Raw genomic sequence first — 17,104 nt, forward strand, 5'->3', positions numbered from 1 at the left:
GCTCCTCCCCTCTAAGAATAGGCTCATATATTTAATTGACGCAAGTCAGAAAATCTTTGCTGGGGTATTGTTGGCCTGTCTCCAAACTTGGATGGGCGAATACAGAATATTAAGCCCATTACAAGCTGGTTTCAGGGAAAGCACGCCCACCACTGACCAAATATTCAGGCTTCAACTCTTGTACTGGAAAAGAGTAACAACAGAGAGTGGCAGTCTCTATTTGATTTTCGTTTATTTTAAATCCACGTTCAATCTAGTACCAAAAGATAAACTGTAGGGCATTTTAAGTGATGCTGGGGTGCCTCTTTATCTTTTCCATATGCTCAGGCGTTTGCACAAAGGCAAGTATGCCCAAATTAAATTCGGCAAATGTGGGGAACTCACATCATCTATATCTACAGATAGAGGGGTAAGACAGGGGTGTGTGCTCGCATCCACCCTCTTCTGCCTGTATAGAAATGCACTCATAGAGTGTAAGTGTAAAATTCTTTATTGCGCGGTTAATTAAAACCATTACAATGTATAACATTCTGCAACATTAAAAACAACTTTTAAGGAATGGGGAAGGAATAATAAGTAACAAGGGAAGGAGAAGAGAATTTAAAAACGAGGATAAAACTATGTTACAAAAAACTGTCACTGGTTCCAGTGGGCTTTGCTGGAGCACAAAATTGTCATTCAAACAGTGTCTTTAGGTCTTGACGAGGGTCAATTCGATGGCTATGGGCCTCGTTTTTTTCACAAAGCTGTCCAGAAATTTTACTGATCGGCAGATCAGTTGAGGGTCCACTGAACATAGGATCTGTACTATCGCTGATCGACAGGTGCGGATTCCTTGCTCATTGAGTTTGTCTTTCAGCCAGTGCCTCCGATCTTGATACATGGCAGGACAGATACATACTATGTGCATAATGTCTTGTTTATCTGCACCACAAAGATCGCATTCCGTTGTTTCTTGCGGTCTCCATTTAGGTTGGTCTAGTTTTGTGGGCAGAATGCCCATCCGTAAATGGAGAAATTTGCGTTTAAGTGGCAGCGAGAATGCGGTGTCAAGGTAAACTGCTGGAGTGAGCCTTGTGTACGATTTAATGGTCATCCAGGCGTGGGTTCGAGTGCTAAAAGTTATTTTGTCAGTAAGAAACGAGTGTTTCTTAGCAATCCTTTTAACCACCTGGTTGAACGAAGGAACAGGCAATTTTGTTTCCCACAAAGTTCCCAGCTCGGTTGCTTCTAATGAAAGTTTCAGGTACTTTGAGTAGTCGGAGTTCGGACTAGACTGGATTGCTTCCCAAAGTGCGCTGTTCATTACGTTCTCCTGGTTCATCCAGACATTGTACCAGAACTTGATGGCTTCATATTTTTTCAGCAAAATTTGAGATTGCAGTCCGAACTCAAGTCTAACTTGAGCTGGAGAAGAACTATTTGCTAGCACAAAAACCCGTTTGAAGACTTTAATTTGTATTTTGTCCAGGAGAGTGGCACTTTTTCCATGATGCAAGACGCTGCCATATGCTAATGTGGGCAGTAATTTTGCATTCATTGCGATTAGCAAAGGGGATACGAGAGGACCCTTTAGCTCGGTTGCCAGTCTGGCAAAGGCGTGCAGTAGGGTTACCCCCTTATTTTCTATGGCTTTAAAATGCTCTTGAAAGTTTAGGCGCTTGTCTAGGTATACCCCCAGACATTTATAGCTGTTCACGGCTTCCAGATGATCATTATTTATTTGGAAAATTGGCTGTTTTTTGCGACGTCGTGTTATGAGCAATGTCTTTGTTTTCCTAATGTTTATTGTAAGTAGGTTCCTTTTTGTATAGCTGAACAGGTCGTGTAGCAAGCGCTGAAGGCCGATTCTTGTCTGGCTCAACAGTACCACGTCGTCCGCGTAGGATAAGTGCGTTAGACGAAGGGTACCTAGCCTGGGTGGATGTGCGTTGACCTTGTCTAAGCATTCTGTCAAATCACTCATGAATAAGTTGAAGTGTGGAGCCAAGACGCAGCCTTGCTTTAGTCCATCATCTGTGTAGATCTTCCTGGTCAGATGGCGCCCATTGTTGATTTTTACCTGCATCCACGTGCCGGTATGTAGGTTGATAATGGGCAAAAGAATTGAGTCCAGTAGGCCCTGATGTTTTAATTTTGCCCAAAGCATTTGCCTATTGACACCGTCAAAGGCCGCCTTGAAGTCCACAAAGCATGTGTAAAGCTCCTGGGAATTTGTAGACTTTTTTCAGCGATCAGGCATAGGGCCATAGCGTTCGTCATTGTACCCATGCCGTGGCGAAAACCGGTCTGGTTTGGTGGTATTTTGCTGTTCGTTTCAGACCATTCGATCAGATCATCTAGTATCGATGACCCGTAGTATTTTGATTCTGCGTCGAGGAGGGCGATCAGACGATAGTTGTTCGGATCCTTGCGGTCTCCTCCTTTGTAGATAGGAGTTATGATCGCCCCCCTCCAACTCTCGGGGATGCCGCCTGTGTTGGTTACCGATCGAAACAGTAAATTGAGTTTGTTAGCCCAGTACTGTGGATCCTCCTTATAAATGGCTTGCGGAACGCCGTTTGGGCCTGGGGCGCTATCTTGTCGACTTTTCCTGATTATTTTTACAATGCTTTGTACGTCAACTTGCCTGAGGCATAGTGCAGTTGTTCCGGAAGCCTTTGCGCAATTCCCTTGGTGAGCTTGGGAGGTGTCTTCCTGCTCGTGATTTTCTGTTGTTTCCGTGTTCAGGGCTGTGGCTGTCCTCAAGTTGTTAATTGAGAATGTTTCCGTTATATGTTTGGTCCATTCAGACTCGGTTATACAAGCCATGCTTGCTGGTTGGGCTGTCATTCTGGAGTTTTTGTTTTTCGATCCATAATAATTTCTTATATTGGGTCTTGGCCTTACGTACTGCTGCCCAGACACTGGCATGTCGGATTTTGCCTCGTGCTTGGTGTGTTAATTTATTCAGATGCCTTTTTAATAGTAGTACTGATCTGTTGAGTACGATGTTAGATTTAAAAGGTATTTTTGTTATATCGGTTAAGTTTGTCCTTGGAAGTTGCTTCAAGTAGTTGTTCCAGGCGTCTGGACTTAGGGCGTTCTCTGTCAGGAACTCTTCTAGTAAGTTTTTAGCGTCGTTTGCTATCAGAGGGAGAGATTCACTTGTCCACTTGAGCCGCTTCAGGTTGATTGTTGTGACATTACCTGATAGCATAGGAGCAGGTGCGAGTTTAGGTATGTCCGTCATGATCTCAAGATATTGTTTAGAGTGGTCGCTGTCCAAGGAGCAGTATTCGGACGAGCAGGGGTAGTGTGACAAATGTGTAGTCCAGTACAGAGCAGGAGTTGTGGCCTATGTAAGTCATGGAAGGGGGGTTATCTTGGTTGGTTCTTCCGTTTAATGCTCTCAGGCCAAGACTTTCAAGGTTCCGCATGAGTTGTTTGCCCTCCTTGTCGGTCTTCCTTACCTGAGGGATCACCTGCGGCGAGACGTTCCAGATTTCATTTGCGGTGTTAATATTGACCTCATCCTCCGGTTCTTGCAGAAGGTTTGAATTGAAGTCACCCGTTAGAATTATCTCCCAGTCTGGGTGTTCCAAACGCTTGTTTGAGATCACAGAAATGATGCGTTGGAACAGTACTTTTTTGAGAGGTTTTTTTGGGTTTGCATATATGTTGATTAGAATCAGCGTTCTGGTGGTGGCCGTTGTTGTGCTCTCTAATTTTAAGATTTGCATGTCCGTGGTTGAGTCAGAAAGTTGTGTTGTTCTCAATTTTAGAGCTGTTGATATATAGACGGAAAGGCCCCCACGGGCTCGCCGCAAAACGCTGTAAGCGAGTCGCGCTTACGTGATAACACAAACGGCCTGGGATGTCGATTGGTTCAGTTTGCCACGTTTCCTGTAATGCTATTATTGCGTATGGATCCCAGGTTGCGGCTTTACCGTTTTTGTTCATAATGTCTTTTGCGCCCGCAATGTTCCAGGAGAGGATTTTTATTACGTGGCTTTCAGTGTTAACGAATCTGTCAGGGGTTCAATTTGGAAGTGACATTTGCAACTGTAGGTGCTCATAGGCTGAGATTTCAGCTCCTCTAGCTCCTTGAAGGACCGAGCGCGCTGGTTGGTTCCTCAGTACTAGGTTTACACTCTTGGTGTACCTTCTTAGGAGCGGGGATGGATATGCTGGCTTAACCATTTCCTTCAGAAGAATTCCCCATTCCTTAAATTTAACGGTTTCTGAGAGGATGTGGGTTACTATCCCCATCTCCCTCCAAGTCGTGACTGTGCACTCTTTCTTTAACTCGTCATCCGTGGTTATAAACTCAACCGACGGGAGGTCAGCTGAAATGAGATAGCTGAGGCTGGGGATAGCTGATGTTAGGCGAAGTATGTTCCTGCGATTTAGGTAGTCCTGCGGGCCTTGTTGCTCATATTCAGGAATGAAAAGAAGTTTCCCCGCTTTGGGGACATCCTCCTTGTCGATTAGTGGATTGTCACAAGTTCTAACAATTTTGTGCTGGATCGTTCGATTATAACTTCCAGAATCTTTCACATTAACGATATGACTGTTCCCAAGAGGGGGGTAAACGCCGTTCAAGGATTGTTTGTGTGGAATGCTTAGTGGTTGTTCTTCATTTTCTGGGTTTATCGCGTGCCTTGTTGCTGGTAAGCAATCGTTTACGTTAGCTAGGTTCGCCGTGCGGCGACTTTCCCCCACTTCTCTGCTTATTGCGGGGTTGGCCCCCTTTTTGTCAGTTGGAAAAGTTATTTTAAGGAGATCGAGGTTATTCCTAGTCACATTTGTTACTGCCGCTTGTCTGTCAGGTTCTGCGGCCATGCTGGAAATGGTAATTAAGATTGGAGATGCTGTGTCATTAGTAGCTGTCTTTTTTGCAACTTCTCTGGTAGGCCTGTACTTTCTAAACTTAACAGTAGTTGGTTCTTCCTCAATACGTGTCGACTGGTTCTGCTTATTCTGTGAACTTGGGATCTGTTTGGGCAGTGATTCGGGTTTTCCCGATGTGGATAAATTAGTTACAGGTGGATTATTAGACTGACCCTCATGGATGTCTTCTTGGTCGGTAGTGACGTTTGGTCCCATTAAATCACAAAGCTCTACACCCGGAAGATTCCCTGCGCCCAAGGCTTTTGGCGGGGTGACTCCTACTGGGTGTGATGTTCTGTTTGTTAAATTTTCGTGGGGGTCAATTCTCACAGCATGTGGCTCAGGTATTGCTGACGTCCTCTGGTCCATGGTGTTTTTGTCTTTCGACGTCGTCGTCTGAGGAGAGTTAGGAGTTTTGGCACTCCTAATTTTTGCTTTGGTTTGGTCAAAGATAGGGAAGTTTGGTATCATCTGCTTATGATCAAGCTCACTGCTGCGACATTGATTTCTATTTTTTCTAGCCCTTTTTTTCTGACGTTTGGTGAGTCTTATCCCAGGGTCAAGATCAGGGAATTGATCAGAGGTAGGAAGTTTAATGCTGCTCTGCTGATTGATCACAGCAGTGTCAGATTTTGGGTTTTGCTTCTCTGGGGGGTTGAGTATAGTAAAAGTCGGATTGATGCATTTGTCGTTTCCTTCTATCAGCTGTTGGCAGGGGGCAGCCATGTTAGCTGTCTCCATGGTCATGGGCTTGCTTACGTTGTATGCTTGGAGCTCCTTGTGATCGAAGGAAATCAAATCGTTACTCAGTCGAGTACTTGCGGCGGTTAGGTTGGTCTGTTTGCATTCCTGCAGAATGTCCTTCAGAATGAGTGGCAACTCCTGAAGTTTTTCCAGTATGGGGTGACAAGTGCAGGGGGGCATTGGCTTACTTAGGTGGACTTGTTCTGTTAGATGATTGAATGTGCCTGCCATTGCGTCAAGTTTTTTGTTTATGCCAGCTATGTGTTCCGCTATTGTGCCCATTAAATATATTTGTACATCTAGTTTGTCCGACTGCATGTTCAGGGTTTTTATCGATGTTTCCAGTATGTGACCCAACGCCTGGTGTAGCGTGAGTATGGATTCTAAATTACTTTTTACATCTGTTTCAACTACTGGTTGTGTTATATGTTCTTTGTTATGAATAGTAACCGGGTCCGTGTCGATCTGACCATTTGGCAATTTTGTGTGTTTTAATTCGTGGGTTAGCTGTTTAATGATGGAATTTCTTTTGATGATTGCAATGTCTGGTGTCAAGGAGCTTGAAATTTCTAATATGGACACTGACTTTGAGTTATCCTTTCCACAAATGCTTGCATATGTAGGTAATGCATTTTCTTTTATCAATTCTTGTGCCGGTTTTGTTCCACTGAGGGTCGTTGCCTGGTTGGTGCTCAAAGGACCTGTAATTGGTGAAAGGGGTAGGATTACTGACTGCGTGTCGTGAATCGTTATTACCGAGTCCTCTAGTGCGGCAAGCAGTGATTTGTTGTTTATGTTGGGTTGCTCCGTTCCACTACCAGTTGTGTTGGTGAGCGGGTAATCCCTGCACCTTGTGATAGCTGTTGTGGATGTTTCAGGGTTCCGTACCTGGTTTAAATCTGTTATGTTAGCTATCCTCAGTTTTAGATTTTCGTTTGAGCGTGGAGCCATTCTCGGGGTTGAGTGATAATTGAGGTGAACCTTGTCTGATGGGTCGCTCAGGGGATTTTTAGGAGGGTTGTCCATTTTACTGATCGCTGGTTGTTAAGCGCGTCAAAATTGGGTTCCTCATTTTTTGGTGTAACATGGCACTTGCGACCCTCTAGTAAGTTGTCCAAGGCTATGTTTGAGTCTCGCATTATTGCAATTTTTTTCCTCTGCGTCGGTTTCTGCTGCGGATTCGTGCGTATTGTTGTTCCTGTGTACTAGGGCATGGCATTGCATGGTACGTTTCGTTGACTCATGAGCTGGTTCCATACAGGTGTGAGCCTGCTCTGTTCCGTGCGATGCTATAGGTATGGCTGGTTGGTCTGGTTGGACTACCGACGATTGCTTTTTCTCCATCGTTATACTACAGATGTTTGGAGTCATTGGCTTCTGTAAGCCGTTTGGAGTTGTCGGCGTTGAGTAAATTACTGACATCGGGTCCTTCATGAAAGTGAATTTCCCGGAGGGTTTCGCTGATACAAAAATTGAGTAGGTAGGGGATATTAGATTGGGGGGTTGGTCGGCTGACTGGATGTGGGCAGGCGATTTGGACTTAGACTTGGCTTTCTTCCTAATGTTTCTTGGTGGATTTACTCTCGGCCTCCCTGATCTCATCTTTCCACTCAGTTGGACTCGGGTGGTTTGCTTTATTGTTTTGTAAATTAGTTGTTGTTTACTTATTTATTATTTCTCGTGTTTTCTCGCCACTAGATCGAGAGCTGGCTGGGATGCTTGCTGGAATGTTTGCAGGAATCAGTGGTGGCCTATGCCCTTGTCGACACTTGGACTCTTGGTCCCTGCCTGTCCTAGTTGCCTGTCTCAGACAGGTTACGGACCAGGAGCAGTGCAAGGCCTTCTCCTGTATGCTGTTCGCTTTGTCCTTCTATTTGTCCTTCTATTGAGGCTGTTTAGAGCTTGTTTTGGGCTTGTCGCTGCTATCGTTTGCGCTGATTGTGTGGTGGTGGTTAAGATGGGGGAAGCGAGAGTGTTGTTATCACAGCGCTTCTCCTCTGTTTCTACTACCAGCGCTCTCACTACCTGCTGCCACAGGCCTACTGGCAAACGTCGTTTTTGGAGTATGTTGGAGAGTGTTGGAGAGTGTGGGCAGGAGTGTTGTTGTCACAGCGCTGTTCCCTTCCAGCGCTCGCACTACCTGCAGCCGCTAGCCCACGGGCCAGCACACCCGCACTCCCTCTGTCCTGAAGGTTGATTGGTCAGCGATTGGTTCAGTAACGGTTCAGTAACGGTTCAATAACGGTTTCCTCCGGTGTCCCCAGCAAGCTCACTGTCCAACCAGCCAATCCGCTGAGCAGGGCACTGCTAACCCGCCTGGTCGAACAGCTGGGACCACTGGCTGTTACCCCTGGCTGCAGGGCTAAGCAAGTCTCTGTTAGTCTCTGTTAGATCGTTGGGGGGTGGGCGGGCACCTGCTGCGTCTGCCTGTGCCTGCTCGTACTCCCGGCGCGTGCTCCTGGCCGCCGGCCGCCGGTCCGCGGTGGGTAGCAGACAAGCAGACAAGCAGCAAGCAGGAGCGGCAGGAGAGCGTTCGCCCCGGTCGCCGTGTTTGTTCTTCCCCGCAGCTTCCCGCAGCCTCCCGCGGTGCCCGCGGCCGTCTCCTACCTCCTTAGGGCTCCCGGTCTCTATGTTCGGGTTGCTCGCCCTCTGGATCTTTTCACAGGAGGAGAGTGCAGGGGGTTCCTCTCGGCGCGGTGTGCGGCGTCCTCTGACCGTTAGCTCCGCTCGCTGCTGCTCACCACTGACCTCTGCTGGACACAGTTTCCAATGAATGAGGGCACTCATAGATGCATTGAATGCGGAAAGGATACCAATGCACCCAAGATAGCAAGCAGGAAAATACTGGCAATGATGTTTGCCGATGATACTCTGTTGCTCTCAAATTCACTAATGGGCATACAGAGGATTCTCAACAACTTGAAGGCCTTATGTGATAGTAGGGGACTTGAGATTAATTGTTTGAAGACCAAATACATGGTCTTCAATCGAATTAGCACTACGCGCTCCAATCCCAGCCTACATGACACTCCTCTGGAGAGGGTTTCTGTCTTTGTATACCTTTGGGCAACCCTAACTGAAAAAAATTGACTGGGGGGCTCAAATTAATAAAACTAGTTTGAATCTAGCACAGAATACAGGAGGGTTAATTAAGCTATTCAGGAACTCTTCTTTTTAACCCATTGGACAAACAGTGGACATTTATAAAATGAAAACTAGTTGTTCTGCTATGTATGGGGCCAAACTCTGGGGGCACAGCTCACTGAGAAACATCACAAAGACTGAGAACTCATTCCCCAGGCAGCTTTTTGTTCTTCCCCCAGTACTCCTAATATACTGCTGCATTTAGATCTGGGATAAGGCCTAGTGGTGATGAAATTGCTCCTAGACCCCTACTTTGTTGGCGTCGATTATGGGAAACCTCAGAATTGGTTGTTTATTGGGATAAGCTAAAGGAGGTTCTGGCCCTGCGTGGTGCTGGGAAATTACTGCGGTTAGCTTATGATAGGGACACCTTCCAGAACATGGGCATAGTGAGTCTATGGCATTTCCCTGAGGAAGCCTGCATATCAGTTTTTCAAAAGGAACTGGTACATAGCTACAATGAGGACAACGTCGCCCGAATACAGGGGTGTCAGCAACAGGTTCACCAACAGTGCGTTTAACCGCATGCGTGCGGGCGGAATTACGCTCGTACGCTGAGTTTTCCGAAACCGCATGTTACGTGACGAGCTGGGCTCGTCATGAGCGTGCGAGGAGGCTACCTCATGACGAGCCCAGCTCGTCATCAGCGTCGAAGGGGTTAAGAAGATAAAAGACCAGTAGTGCCTAGAGCTTGCCCTTGATGAGATCCAACCCATACTGGCGAGGAAATTATATGCTCAATTTAGGAATGGGGCCCTTCCACTAAGCGCCTTAACCAATAAATGGACAAGTATACTTGCTCTAGGCTAAGCTGCTTGTAACCATGCATAGGAATCAGAGTTGCATATTTTCTTCTTTTTCCCTGGTTATAAAAAATCTAGGCGCCGCTGGTTGACACAGCTCTGTAGAAATTTGGGAACCAGACGCTGAGTAGAGGTATTTAGGCTACTGAAGTACAAGACCTTATCCCCTATTGTATTTGCGGTGTCACGTTTTTTACTATCTATGTGGTGTGCGCACAGGCCGCTTTCAAAACAAATATCTGTATAGGGCATGGCTGACAAAACCTCCCCTATTTTTAGCTGGGCTGGCTCGCTTTTCACCTCTCTTTTCAAATGTAACTTTTATATATGTGGTTTTATTGGGTCTTTCTTTTAATACTGTAGTTTATTAAATCAATCAGCACCTTTTTCTCCCTAATTGTTGTTATAAATTTTGTTCATTTATTGGGAAGTGGGTAATAGTAATGATTTGCAGCTGTAATCGTGGACTCTGGGGTCTCAAGTCCATGTATCTGTGATGTTTTTATTGTATTGTTGCTTACTTTGCACTTTTATGGTCTATCGACCGCAATAAAGTTGTTGATTAATTATAATAAATGAATGATTATTTATTTAATTGGGATTTTATAGTGTTAATTGTGGGAAGCAATTTACTATTAATTATCACTTGGTTGTTAATTAATATTAATTAATTAATTGCTAATTAATTATGGTAATTGTGTAATTTGTTTAGGTGCGATTTGTGGAGTTTATAGGGGTAAGGAGTGAGAAGTAATTTATGTTTAATTAATTAATAATTCATTCATCATTACTATTTATTACTTAAAGGGTGGAAAGTAATTTATTTTTAATTAATTATTAGCAAGTTGTTAATTAGTATTAATTAATTATTTGAAAATAAGATATGAAAATTGTATATTGAATTTTAGGTGCATGTTGTGGGGTTTTTAGGGGTAATGGGTGGGAATTAATTTATTATTCATTAATTATTACTTAGTTGTTAATTGATATTAATTAATTGATTGAAAATTAATTATGGAAATTGTGTAAATAAATTTAGGTGAGGGTTGTGGGGTTTATGGGGGTATAGTACTGGAAGTAATTTATGTTCAATTATTTAATAATTAGTTCTTAATTAATATTAAAGAATGGATTGAAAATTAAATATGGAAATTACATAATTAATTTTAGGTGTGGGTTGTGGGGTGTATCGGGGTAAAGGGTGGCCAGTAATTTATGTTTTATTAATTAAAATTGAGTTCATCATTACTATTAATTAATTAATTGATATTGAATTAGGGTAATTGCTTATATTTTTTTGTGTGTGGGTTTTACTTTTATAGTGGTAAAGGGTGGGGAGTAAATACATTTTACCTACTTTATAATTAGTTGTTAAAAACTATTAGTTTTCTATTTGAAAATAAGTTTTGATGGTGTAATTAAAAAAGTATGCATTTTAATTTCTATTTTAATTAATAACATCTCTTTAATTGGTAATTACTTATGTTAATTATGAAAGTATTTTTTTTTATTTAGATGTGGATTGTGAATTGCGTGGTGTTATAGTGAAGGAGATAAAAAAGTAAATTCATGTAATAATTAATTAAAAATATTTATATGTTTGAAAAATGTATTTTATTTTTTTGATATAATATAAGTAGGAATTTGTCATATGTATTCAACATTATAATATTTTATAAATGTGTAATATTAAATATATGTGTTTGTTGTTGTTAATATTTATTTTGTATTTAATTTTTAACTGACCTGAGTGAGAATATTAATTGTTACCCCTCCGCAATCCTCACTTTCCCTACAGTTGCACTCACTGGAGTGGGAATAGTAATTTTTACCCCTCTGCTATCTAACACTTTCCTTACTGATGCACTCATTGGAGTGTGAATAGTAATTTGTACCCCTCTGCTATCAAACACTTTCCCTACTGTTACAATTATTGGAGTAGGAATAGTAAATGTTATCTCTCCCCAATTCAACAATTTCCTTACTTTTGCACTGACCGGAGAGGGAATAGTAGTTTTTACCCCTCCGCTATCCAACACTTTCCCTACTGTTGCAGTGACTGGAGTTGGAATAATAAATGTTATCCCTCCGCTATCCAATACTTTCTCTACTGTTGAACTCACTGGAGTGGGAATAGTAGTTTTTACACCTCCGCTATCCAACACTTTTCCTATTGTTGCACTCACTGGAGTGGGAATAGTAATTGTTACCGGCAGTCACTGCTGTTCTACTCAGAAATAACCCATCGCAGAGATTTGCAAGGCTGAAACATAGCAATCGGTACATACCTTTGCTCACCATTTTTGTCTTGACTCAGGCAGGTGCTCGAATAGGGCAGGCTTCATTAAAAAACTCTTTAGTTCATTTTCTACTTAGCTGCTAGCAACTGTCTTGTATTCATACACAGGGTTATTGGATGTTCTAGCTACTCTATTCAGTGCTTATGACTATTGTTGAGTATCCCCTGGAAGAGAAGGACAAATTGATTGCCTGTAACTCTATTTCTCTTCCAGGGTCATAAGCAACCCTCCATCCTCCCTGGACAAATGCTTAAAACAGCAGCTGGGCAAGTTTAAATAAAGGTGCATGGGCCCGCACGAGCACCCTGTAGCCCCGTGGACCGCCCCTCCGTGGGCTATATATAATATTAAAGGGGGGATCTGCCCTGGGTTTGCCACCTTCCTGGGGCACACTTTTAAAAAAAATAATGTGGGGAAAGTCGTAGGGCCTCCCCTGCTGCCCCGGGGATTGCAACCTCCCAGGGGCACAAACTCTATTAAAAAAAAGGGTTGAGCCTCCCCCTTAACCCCAGGGACCTCACCTCCCTGGGGCGCAAATACAATAATAAAGGGGTCCGTTGCAAACCCCCAGCCCCGGGGATCACCACCATCCCAGGGCATATTCAAACAAAGGAGGGGGCCACATGGCCCCTTCCTGGAGCCCTACATGGCCCTGGGTACCGCCAACCCCAGGTCCGGACCAGCAATGTCCTGGGGTGCCTATCCCCAGTACATTGCAGTTTGCTATCATTTGGCGGAAAGTCTAGCAAGCAAGTGCTGTGCCTTCAGCAAGCAAGAGCAGAACATGTTCTTGCTTGCTGAAAGCAGAGCAGTGTCTTTTTCCCTGCCTGCTCTGAAACGAGCAGGGAAACAGACACATTGCTTTGGGATTCAGTGAGCTGCATGTTAGCAGCTCCTTGGGTCTCAAAGCATTGCAAGCTCCTGCAGAGGCTTCAGGGGCCTTCAAGCTCCCCCTGCGGTCTCTGAATGAATGAATGAATGAATGAATGAAGGAATGAAAAGAATTTATAATGCGCAAAAAAACAATAACCCGCAGGTATCAAGGCGCCTAATAATACAATCAGAATTTGAAACAAACGTCCTTACATATAGGCTTGTTGAAAAAGGCGAGTTTTTAGGGCCATGCGGAATTTCTGTAAGGATGGAAGAGAACGCAGGTCAAGAGGGAGATCGTTCCACCATTTGGGGGCCAGAGTGGAGAAGGCCCTGCCACCCCATTTGGCTCTTCGTACACGAGGGGTTTTGAGAAGCAATTTCCCAGAGGAACGCAAACTCCTACTAGGGGTATAATGGGAGATGATAGACCCAATACCAGTGTCGCTGTTTTTAGTGATGGCTCTATAAGTCATGCAGAGGACTTTAAACCGGATTCGGGATTCTACCGGTAGCCAGTGCAGTAGTTTCCTGGCTGCAGTGGCTGAGGAGCGTTTGGGGATATCCAAAACAAATCTGGCTATGGCGTTTTGGACCACCTGTAAGCGCTGTAGGTGGCTCCTGTTTAGCCCAGCATACAGGGCATTACAGTAGTCCAAACGAGAGCCAATTAATGCAACAGCTATTTGTTTTCTTGCCTGCAAGGAAAGATATTTCCTGATCCTTCGCAGGGTATGAATCAGACCCCAGCAAGTGGAGACAGTTCTGTTCACCTGACCACCCAAATCAAGGGCTGGATCTAACATCACCCCGAGATTCTTAGCAGATCTTGTGGGGGAGGGACATTTTCCTAATGAGTCAGGCCACCAATTGGCTGACCAGATGTTTTCTTTCCCCCCAAACACCAACACCTCAGTCTTCTCCCCATTCAGTTTGAGAGAGTTCTGAATCATCCAGTGACCAACCGCCTCCATACAAGATCTAAACTTGGAGGCGGTGATCACATCCGAATGGGGGAGAGAGACGAGTATTTGGGTGTCGTCTGCATAAGAGACTACCTCCATCCCGAAAGATCTTATTAGCCTGGCCAGTGGGGTCACATAGATGTTGAAAAGGGTCGGACTAAGCGCCGACCCTTGAGGGACCCCACATAGCACTGGTCGGGATGGAGAAAGGAACTCTCCCAGCTTGACTCTTTGTTCTCTCCCAATAAGGAAGGAGGTCAGCAGATCCAGGGCTGCACTACTCACCCCCACCTCCCTCAGGCGAGATGTAAGCACTGAGGGGGAGAGGGTATCGAAGGCTGCTGTTAGATCTAGCAGGATCAGGAGGGTAGTCTGGCCCTCATCTACTGTCGTGCGGATCTTATCAAGCACGATGGTGAGGGCTGACTCGGTGCTGTGTTCCCTCCTGAAACCATGCTGGGAGGAGTCCAAACATCCCGAGCCTTCCACGAAAGTAGCGAGATGCTTGTTAAGATGTGCCTCAAGCATCTTCGCAGGGGCAGGAAGCAGCGAGATGGGGCGAAAGTTTTTTAGGGCCTCCGGATCAAGGGATGCCTTTTTTAACAGGGGTTTAACTACTGCCTTCTTCCACTCTGTAGGGTAGATACCATCTCTAATAGCTAGGTTCATTATATCTAGCAGTGGCGGTAGGAGGGTCTCCCTACATAACTTAATAATTTTCAGTGGACAGGAATCCAGGGGAGATCCCGACTTGATCTTGTTAAGCAGGATCTCCAGATCCTGTAGGGTCAAAGGAGGGAAGGAGTCCATGGTGCACAGTGGGGAGATGCCAGTAGTGTTCACGTTCGTCTCAACCCGAGTGATAGGCGCACTCACAGAAAGCCTTTGTTCCTCGAGAGCCAGATGGATATCCTGTATCTTGGTGTGGAAGAAGGAGGCAATCCTGTCACATAAGTCCTGCGAAGGAATAACTGGGTCAGGGGCTTGCAGGTTGACTAAAGAGTCAACCGTTTTAAAAAGCTCCTTTGGCGAGGAAAGCGAGGTAGTCAGGGTAACAAAGTAATCTTGTTTGGCCTGTGTAATCTCGGCTTTATATTTCCTGACAAGAATTTTGTGATCCTCCTTATTCTTGAAATCCCAGCTGGCATGCCAAAGTCTTTCCTTTCGCCTCACTTCTTGCCTCAGAAGTCTGAGGGAATCGGAGAACCAGGGGGCAGATGGTCTCTTTCTGGCCCGGCGGCGAGACTGTACTGGGGCCAATTCATTCAAAGCCTCAGTAGTGACCAGTTCGAAGTGGCCAACTGCATTCTGTACGCTGTCCAGGCCAGTGACGGCAAGACTTGTAGCCCAGGGCGCAAAGGAGTCACCGCTAAAATTCCTGAAGTTTCTGGCGGTTTCTATGACATGATTCCCTCTTTTACAGGAATCCGACCTATGATGTTCCAGGGTAAAAGGAACCGCTAGATGATCCGACCAAGATAGATGTATCGGATCCTTGATGGTTAACCGGGGGTCATTCGAGAAGATACCATCCAAAGTATGGCCTGCCCGGTGAGTGGCTCCGCTAACTCGTTGCGTGAGTCCACATGCCTCCAGGGCCTCAATGAGGCATGATGTATCGGATAAATCATGTCGTTCTAGGTGATAATTAAAATCACCTAGAATAGACAGATTTTGTTGGCCGAAGTACGGTTCCAAAGCTTGGAGAAGATTGTGGGTAAAATGGGTTCTCGATCCAGGTGGTCGATATACTAAGATCCCATTAAAAAAGGGGCATTGCACTTCCTTTATTGTGAAGTGGAGTGCTTGAAAGCTATCCGAAGAATCGGATATAGGTGCAAGATGACATTGCAGATAGTCCTTATAAAGGATCGCTAACCCCCCTCCCACTCGACCCTGTCTATCAAATCTGACCAAACGATATCCTTCTGGGACCGCTTCAATTAAGTCGGGGTCAGAGGAATCTTTAGCCCATTTTTCAGTGATAAATACTATGGTAGGCGATTTCTCCAGTACCAGTTCTTTAAACATTAATTTGTTCTTAACAAGAGAGCGGGCGTTAAGTAAAATGCCCTCTACTCCTCCTTTCTTATGGCTGGAGATAGCGGGACAGGCAGGGAAGGGATATTTAGGTGCAAAACTGGAAAACCTAGGCATGGAGGAGCAACCGCAACGGAAAGGGAGGAGGAGATCATCCGGCGCGTAAGTATGCGAGCATCGCAGTCGATTCGGTTTCAGGCACAGCAATTGCCGATGGGAGTAGCTATAGAGGGCGGGGGAGGTATCACCGGAGTCCAGAGTCCAGCCGTCCAGCGCGTCCTCAACGCGGACGGGCGCAGACGGGCTGGACTCTGGCGTGACTCCGGCGTCACTATGGCGTCCACGCTGCGCGTATACGCTGCGCGCCATATCCTACTGTCTATATAGGGCTCTAATGAAACCACGTGTCTACTCCAGCCAATGGCTGAATAGCGCCGGTGACCCACCCAAGATGGCGTCCCAGACAGAACAGAGCGCGGGGACCGGGCCGCCCGAATGGCGGTGAGTGCAGACCAATTAAATGCAGCAGTGCGAACCGTGTCCAAGGGCACAGGTGGGGGCCTAGTAATATTAAACACTAATCTAAACAATATTCTAACAATTTTAAAATCAGGGGATAACGAGCGCGAGTCAAAGTAAATACAAAACGGGATATTTAAAATGCTATTACAGGCTTTCAGCGCGTAGCGCTATATGCAGGACGGGGATCAAGCAGGAGTGCGAGACTCTCCTACTAGCTTTAAATAATGTCCTCTAATATTTTAATTGTGGGTGCCCTGGATGGGTTCCCACGCTACAGGCCGAGCCCCGGGTGATGGGTCCCCAGGAACCAAACTGGCCTGGCAGGGGGGCTGCTTATTCCCCCTCTTTTAAAAAAAAAAAGAAAACACTAGTCCCGAGTATGGGGTCCCCGGGCTGAAATCAGACCAAGAGGGGGTCCGTGTGTCCCCTCTCCCTTTTAAAAAAGAATAAATAAAGATATATTTTAAAAAGGGGCAGGCCCTGGGGGATGGTATTCCCAGGGCTGAAAAAGGCCCAGGGAAAACGGGGCCCCTTCCTTTAAAAAATAAAAAGGAATAAAAAAAAGAAAGGCTGGGCCCGGCAAGTGGGGTACCCGTGGCCAAAATTGGCCCATGGAAGGAGGGGCCACGCTGGCTCCCTTCCTTTTAAAAAAAAAAAAAGAAAATTGAAAAAATGGAAGGCCGGGCCCTGGGGTCCCCAAGGATAACTGGCCTGGGGAGGGGGCCACACAGCCTCCTCCCCATTTTTAATATGCCAGGCCGGGAGATAGAGTCCCTGGGGCCAAAAGTGGCCCAGGGAAGGGGGTGGCTCTGCAGTCCACCAAAAAAAAACCTGGCAACTC

Source organism: Lissotriton helveticus, chromosome 2_1, assembly GCF_964261635.1.
Source record: "Lissotriton helveticus chromosome 2_1, aLisHel1.1, whole genome shotgun sequence".
In the NCBI taxonomy this organism is placed as follows: domain Eukaryota; kingdom Metazoa; phylum Chordata; class Amphibia; order Caudata; family Salamandridae; genus Lissotriton; species Lissotriton helveticus.